The sequence below is a fragment of the Oxyura jamaicensis genome, chromosome 5, assembly GCF_011077185.1.
Source record: "Oxyura jamaicensis isolate SHBP4307 breed ruddy duck chromosome 5, BPBGC_Ojam_1.0, whole genome shotgun sequence".
Taxonomy (NCBI): domain Eukaryota; kingdom Metazoa; phylum Chordata; class Aves; order Anseriformes; family Anatidae; genus Oxyura; species Oxyura jamaicensis.
In genome coordinates this window covers 61,308,619-61,317,259 of record NC_048897.1, presented here as the reverse complement: position 1 = coordinate 61,317,259, position 8,641 = coordinate 61,308,619, and positions in this window count along the sequence as shown.

Sequence of the window (8,641 nt, the reverse complement as noted above, 5' to 3'; positions counted from 1 at the left end):
GCTTCTGGACTCTGTTTTGTTAAAAGCTCCTAACTTGACCTCTGCTTTGCTGAATTTTACAAACCAGTAGCTGTGAGTAATAAAGTGTATATTCACAGATATTTTTTTCAGCTAGAAAGCTGAAAAGTGTCTACTAACTCAGAATAATTACACAAGCATCCGAGTACTCTGAAATGCAGAGAGAAGGGGGTTAAGAAGATTGCAGATAGAAAATTGCAGTCAAAGTATGAAAAGATTAAATATACAAACCAATTTTAGGCGTTGGTTGTATTAAGGAAAACAAAGCTGTAGTAATGGTTGAGTTCAAAGGAAGTGAAGGGCAAAGGCAGAAATGGCTTTGCATCCTGACAGTTTGAACTAGTAATTTTGTTGTAGTCAGCTAACAAAGCAAATATTAAAACAGCCTCTAATGTTTGGTTCATATATGAGTGAATTGGTCATTATCTCTTTGTGTGGGTGACAGAGACCTGAAAGGTCTTTTTGGGATATCTAGAAGTACCATGTTCATACCTTAACACATCAGTTTATGTTCACAAGTTTGCTAAGACAGGATTATTGCAATCCGATTTGTCTTTACCGAGACAAGCTTCCCTCTGAATTTAGAAGGACAAATGAGTTTTCACAGCGTATTGTCACTGGAACTACATAAAATCGCAGCCACTTTTTCTGCAGTTTGCAGAATCGCTTTATCATATAATGGTTTGGGTTGGAAGGGGCCTTAAAGCCCACCCGGTCCCAACCCCCTGCCATGGGCAGGGACACCTCCCACCAGACCAGGCTGCCCAAAGCCCCATCCAGCCTGGCCTTGAGCACCTCCAGGGATGGGGCATCCACAGCTTCTCTGGGCAGCCTGTGCCAGTGCCTCACCGCCCTCACAGTGAAGAACTTCTTCCTAATGTCTAACCTAAATCTCCCCTATTGTAGCTTAAAGCCATTACTCCTTGTCCTATTATTACACTACACTTTAGAGTGTTACCTCAACTGTAATGATAGTATCAACAGAGCTACAATCTTTGGTGGTGTGGCATGATAGCGCTGTTTGTCAGCTTAAAGCAAAATCAAAATTCCATGTTCTTCACATTCCAGCCACAGATAAAAACAATTGTTACAGTAAATACAAGGCACAAAGCTAGTTTCTGACTAGCATTTTACAAGAAAAGAACCAAACTTAGTTTTTAACTTTGAAAAAAAAAAATGATACGGTCTTGTTATTTTAATTGAAAGAAAGGAACCTTTGCCTGTGAAAATTAAATCCTCCACAGTTCACAGTTGTTCTTCAGACTTGTCAGCCTGATAGTGAAGTAGTGTAATCTGGCAAATAGCATGCCTGAAGCTTATTGTGTTTTTTGGGGCAGTGATATCAGCAGATGATGTGCTCTGTTGATTTTAATCACATTGAGTTTGATTCTGATCCCACCGACCTGGATGTAAACGCAAAGTAACATCACTGACCTCACTGGGTTTACCATCAGCGTGTAAATGAAATCAGAATTTATTTCATTGCACTTAGAGTTCCCTTATAGGATCTTCAGAAGTCACCAAAGAAAGAAAGGTATGGATGACTTTTTCCATCTCTTCATGACAGCTTGCTTATTCAGAGAGCACTCGTCTCTGTCCAGTTGTTAAAATTGTCATGTACCTCTGCGTGTGCTCCCACTGAAGACTCAAGGTCGTTGCGCTAAGTGCATGTGGTAGCTGACTTTTCATGGTCTTATAGTCAGTTTGAGCTGCTGCAGCTTGTCACTAGAATCTCTCTTTATTCATGAGCTTTTGTGCTGACTTTACGGTCAATATGAAACTGGTAATACATTTTGGTGTATCTGGATGGATGGAGTCATTGGACGTGTTCTAGAGTACTTTCTGGTAAGCAGCCCTAATAAACTACTGAAACGTGGGATTAAATCCTGCAGGTTTTTTTTCCATCTCTGATACTGTCACTGGGAATGCTGTCTCCATAGAAGGCAAGAAGGCATTAGGCTTGTACAGAACAGAAATGTAGCTTCTTCACAGCAGGTTTTATAGCACAGATGTCTTCAGCGACACAGATGTGAATGTTTGCCAGTGAAGGCTTTTTCTTAACATTGAAAGCTTGCTTTCCAGACCTAGAAGCTAAAATCTCCACAGCAGACCCTTTTATAGATTGTTGTTATTTGTTTGTTTGTTTTAATGGGATAAGACCAGTTAATTTGGTGCTGAGCCTGATGTGTTTTTTCCCTCCCTGTATTTTACTGACCAATGAAAATTAATGGGAATCCTGTGCCTGATTGTTACCCGTGCTTCTCAAGACCTCCCATTTCGGTATTTTAAAACCTTGAATAACAGCTACAACTTGATGAAGTTCAGAGATATCTCTGTTAATAACTATTAACTGTTACTTGTAACTAGTAAGTATGTAGTAACTAGTTTCTGTTACCTCTTAATAATTTGGTCCACTGTAACTTTTATTCATCCTCCGTATAATGAAGGGGTAATACAGAAATATTAAATAAGAAAGGAGGAGCATGAAAAAATCAAGTATGGGCTGCACTTTTATACAAACAACCCAACTGTTTATTGTAACATGTTAATGCAGTTTCATGAACCTCTGTCCTGGATTTTGCTAAGGTACGGATGCAGGAAAAGAATTGTCTATAAGCATTTCTAAAGCCCCGAAAAACTGGCATATTTAAAGCTAGATCAACAAAATACTTGAAGTGTTTCACAGTCAGTGCCATGTCATGGTAATTCTAGGTGTTTACATTCTGAAAGAGAGCTTAAGATGCTTAAATTCCTGCCCTGCTTCCTAGGAATTCATCCTTCAGCTTTGTAGGCTGAATTGTAATTACGTTGTAGTTTCTAGAAAACCCCATCTTCTGCTTTCCACGTATATTTCTCCTTTGCTTTCTAGGATTATTTTCCATCTACTTTATAGGAATTTTCCCAGTGTTTTACAGTAACTTTCTTCTAGGTGTTCCAGAAGTGCCAGTGTGCTTTCTAGAAATGCCCTCTCTTATTTCCAGGATTTTTCCTGTACTTTCCAGGAATTCTTCTCCTGTGTTTTTGGAATTTTCCTTGTGCTTTTTGAGAAATCTCCCTTCCAGGCAGAAGTTCTCCAGAACTTTGTAGGTCTTCTGTATGTCCTTTGTATGAATTTACTTTGCGTGTTCTAGGAAAATTTCTTTGTGCTTTCTAGGAATTCCCCTCTGCCTTCTATGAATTTTCTCTCTGCTTTCTGCATGTTTTCTTGTATATTTTCTAGGAATTCCTCTGCTTTCTCAGACATTTTCTCTGTTTTGTAGGAATTTTCCATGTTTTTGGGGAACTACCCTTCCTTTTTTTCCAGGGTTTTATCATATGCTTTCTTGAAATTAACCTTTCACTTCCAAGTAAATACATTCTTTTCATTTAACACATATTCCTGATGAGTAGGTAAGTATTAATTTATTAGCTGATAAGATCAACTGGTTTTACTGGAATGTGGAGGCCTTTCATTTTTTGCAAGAGGCTATGATTGGATGTAGCCTTTCTAAAGAATGGTGCATGGTCAAACCTATGTAACATGAAAATGTTTTCCCTGCTCTTTTAGGTCAGTCTAGAGTAAGCTGTGTGTACGCAGAGACCGTCATCTTGCTTTTGCATGCACACATGGCCAGCTGCAGTGAGATTCTGGCCCTGCCTTTGTATGTTCTGGGTGTTACTCTTCCATAACTAAAATCGCAGGAGGAGGCCACAGTATTAATTCACAGCTCTTGCAGTGCTCGTCTTCCTGTACAAATGATTTTGCATGTATTAATATTTTTACAACACTAAGCATTAGAAGTGGCATTATCTTAATTTAGCAGATAAGGAAAATTGTAGCAGGAGGGTGATGTAACTTGTCAGATCCCAAAGGAAGTATTATGCCTGAGAGATTTAATTTCTGACTCAGTTTAGGAGCAGATATGCCAAAAGTGGAAATGAGCAGTCAGTAAGGCTTGAAGGCCACATTTTTTTTTTATTTTTTTTTTCCCAAGTTTGGGTATTGTAGATGCTAAAAATCATAGAATTGAAATAAAAGCAGATTCAGGATGTTAGATTATGAATAGAGATATACATGGGCCAGGTAGCTCCTACCTTTCAGCACCAGAAAGTTGAAAGTGGAAATTCCTAGTGTGTGACCATTCTTTATTCACAACAGACAACGTGCCTATTAGCGTATCTGCCTTGACCAGTAGCAACTAAATGTATCAATGGGAGCTTACATTCCCTTTGCATCCTTTGCACTTAAAAATACTTCTGGACTGGAAAGGAAAAATAACTTCACGTTGCTTTTTGATCACTTTGTTAATTCACAATAGAAAATAAAAGGCAAGCTGCAAGTATGATAGGGAAGTGCTTCTTGGTGCCTAAAGCTGTCACGTAACATTTCCTCCTTTGCTATTTCCCTTCTTGTGTTGCATGCATATCATACAGTCGGGTTTATTAAAAAGAAAGGCATTTGTCTGCTATTTCTGTACAGCTTTTAATTGTATAAAATGTACGTTTGTCATAGTTACTCTGTTAAAGTAGTTAAAGCAGAGAATTCACCCCCGGAGCATTTGAAATTTTGGATATTTATAACCAAAAGATACACAACAACCGTACTATATATTGTGGAGTACTCGCTATTGCTGTCTGCTGCAGTCCTCTATCCATAAGGCTGTCTGTTCATGTCATGCTGTCTGTTCACTATTTGATTGGTTAATTAAATCTGTTGTTATAGTTCCTAGTTAAGCGTTTAATAAAGCATTGCATTGCAAGTTACTCTTAGGTGCACACAGGTGTTGTGGTAGGGTTTGCTTCATGTCTTGCCTGTTGTACTGAAACTCGAGGGTCTGAGGCAAGGCATATGACCCTTAGAAGGTGATTAAAGTGTCAAGAATAAGAAGTCTTAAGCAAAAGCCAAGGTAGGATATTTTTTTATTTTATTTTTTCTTTTTTTTTTTTACCTACTGGCAGTAATTTGATTTAAAGCAGCTGGAGGTTCCTCCTCTTCTGTATTTTCTTTTTTGAACTAATCTTTAAAAACTTGTCTATAGCACTTTCTTGTGGCTAGACACAAGCGTTCACAAAGGTTTTCTGGAAAAGTAATCCCTCCTTTTTCTTGTGCAGCCTTATTGATAATGTTAAAAAAAGAAGACGTCCTTCATTTTATTGATAGGTCAACAGAAGACTTTATTTCAGCATTTTTGAATGCAAAAATTTTGTACAGAAGCAAAAGGTTAAAAAAAATGCAGACTGTTAACCTCTTTTATATATGAAGGTCTTCAAGAGAATGAAAATATCTCTCCATATCAGTAATTTATCTCTTCTTTGTTCTAGTTGTCAGATCTTCTTGCTAAGTTTCAGAGAATCAAAGATTGTAATGGTTGTATCATGTCACAGCTAACATTTTCTGAGGGGGTAGGAAAAAGAGTACTTGTATTGTGTCAGAATATTAAATGTGGAAATGGGGTGTTAATCACGTTTCATATAAATGGCAGGTTGTAGGATATCAAGTGAGATTAGAAGCTGTCTCTCATTATAGAAGCACTATATCAGACAAGAGAATATATTAACGTAGTTCTTGCCTGCATGTAAAGATTTTGTATTATTGTTTGCTACTGAGCCATCTGCCATTCAAAAAGAAAAGTCCTAGATGTGGTGAGATAAGGGTAGGGAGGAACCCAGGGGCTTAGCCGTGTACAAATGACATCAGAGCTTTTCTCTGAGGTGGTGCGTCAGAGGTGCGGGAGCAGAGGAAATTTTGCAGAATGCCTACTGAAAATTTGCTCCTTGTTTTCTGCAAAAACACAAGCTGTACGCTCTGAAGCCAATTGCTTCCATTTTCTTGAAAGTTGGATCATTCTTTTATCTCATTTATCAGTCTCTAAAAGGCCATCTCCCTTGTAGTCTCCAGAGGTTTAAGCCTGAAGTTCTCGAAACAAGGGGCACTGCCTTTCACGGCAGGGCCGGACAGGGAAGCAGCTGTTCAGCTGCCTCAGCCTGGGGAGCAGGTGCTCGGAGCAGTGGCTACAGGGGTAGGTGCTGTGGTCTCCAGCCCACTCATCTCTCAGGTTCACCTTCTGGAAAGCATGAGATAGATTTGTGGAAAGCAGAGGGGAGAAGTCCTTTGGAGAGGTGGAGAGATTTTCTAGAAAGCACGTGGAAAGATTCCTAGGACGCACAAGGTAAATTCCTGGAAGGCAAAGGAGAGGTTTCCTAGAAAGTGATGGGGATTTCCTGGAAAGTATGGGGAAGTTCCTGGAAAGTAGAGCTGGGATCTCAGTAAGTATATGGAAAACCTAGAAGTTAGAAAGATTCATTCCTGGAATGGGAGTTTTCTGGAAAGCAGAGGGGAGATCTTCTACACCGCCAAAGGGATTCCTGGAAAACACATGGGAATTTCTGGAAATCATTTTGGAGAGAGAGAGGGCTAGAGAGCAGAGGGGAGCACTGTTAGAAAGCACATGGGGGTGGAAATTCCTGGAAGGCAGGTGAGAAACAGAAAGTGGCAGAGGAATTTCCTGGAGAGCACCATGTAAATTCCTGGAAAATAGAGGGCAAATTTCTAGAAAGCACAGGAGGGATATATGCAGGGGAAATGTCTGCAGGGCAGTGGGGAGATTTCCCAGGAAGCGTGAATATCTAGAAAGCCCCAGGGGGGGAGGGAAAGCATGGGGAAGCTGGTCTCCTGGAAAGCTCAGGGAGAATCCTAGAAAGCGGAAGGCAGAAAAATAAGAAAGGCAGCATGGGGTGTGAGGGGAGAATATCTGCAAAGCAGAGAGGGAATTAGTAGAAAGTAAGTGGGGGTTTCTTAGAAAACACTCAGAAAGCCAAAAGAGGGCATTTTAGAAAGCACATTTGAAATTCCTGGAAAGCTGAAGCGTGCATTCCCCTGAAGCATACAAGCAATTCCCATAAAGCAGTGGGGGGAATTCCTAGAAGTTACCTGCAAAAATATGTGCATGTGAAAAATTCCCTAGAAAGCTGAAGGGTATCCCTGGAAAATAGTGGGGTGCATCTCTAAAAAGAACAAGGTGAATGCTACATGCATTATTTTGGTGGGGTGGGAAGAGAGAACTCTAGAAAGAAACGGGGATTTTCTGGAAAGCCTGTGGATGTTTCATGAAAAGTACAGGGAGGAATTCCTAGGTAGCAATGATGGTTTTCCAGGCCATCACAGTACAAACAATAGAAATCCAGGCAAGCACCGGTGGTGGGGTGAGCGCATCAGGATGGGTTAGGTAACAGGCTCAGGGGTTCCACCTAACCCTGGCAGGGGGTTTAGGTACCAGGGGCGGAGTTGCAGAGTGTTTGTCGCAGGCACTGAGCTGTGGTCAGTGTGCTCTCATACCGAGGTCTGCAGAGAGAAACAAATTTGTGAACTTGAGTCTTATCACTAATAAGAATTTACAGATACTTCGTTTCTGAAGTCAGGTTTGTACTGATGTTGTTGTAAGTGAAAGCTATCACCATCTCAAGCCAAGTATGTCTCTGTTTTTTGCCTGTCTCTCATATGGTGAGACAGCTATTATAGCCTAGGTTTTTCCTTCTGTCTTCTTTAAATTGCCATTTTTTACCCCTGTTCTTTCAGAACTATTGCAACAATAATTAAATACAGTTACTGTGAGAGTTAGGGTTGTTTCTTTCCTCGTTTCCTGTAGTGCTGTATAAAGAAGTGGGCCTCTTGTATGTCCATAGCATTTGTAACAAGGGGAGGCGATAACCCAAAAGCAATCTTTTCATTTTTTTATACATTTCTGTTTCAGAAATTGTTATAAAGCTAAAGAATGACGGAAATTTTATTTTTGAGATGAAATTATTACTATAATGTTTTCTACTTAGCTTTTTGTTGCAAAGGTGTTATTGCTGAGCTGAACAGAGATGATCTCAGGACATTATAATGGCAGAATATATTATAAGTACTGAATTAACACATGGAACCTAATATTTGCTATTAGCTGTTAAGCATATGTTTTTTATTTGGGGACTGAATTGGTTGGATGTCTTACTTGTGTAATGTATTATAGTTTTCATTCCTAATCACTGAAACGTTGCATTTTTTATTTTTTCAGATGTTGGTACTCTTTTAGGCTTTTTATAAAAACCATTGAATGAAAGAGGCTTTAAGCTAAATCCATACATAGTCCAGATTTTGTAATTGTAGTATTTTAATATGTTTGTGCATGTGTGTGTTTTGAAGGCTGTTTTGAAGGCTCAAGAATTGTAGTACTCTAAACACTGGCAATATTTGGGACAGGTCGATTGTCTTTGCTTGTGTTCATAAAACGCTAACTGCATTGGGCTTTTGGGTCATAAACGCAACTGGGGCACTGCTGTTATGTGTATTGTCGTTACAGTAAAAGAAACACTAAACTCAGAGATAACAAAACCATTACGCTGTCTCTTTATTAACATCAGCAGATGTATCTTGTAATGGAGCTGTGTGAGCACAGAGAACTTAAAAAAAAAAAAACAAAAACCACCAAAACTTCTTAGTAGTAAAGGACTTTTTACAGAAAATGAGACAAGGCGCGTCAGAGTCTTGCTTCAGCAGTAGCGTGTCTTCACAAAAGCAGTAATTAAATTCCTCTGTCTCACCCATATGTTCATTGATACCAAGTGTTCATACATCTAACAAGAGCTACTGATTGCTATTCTT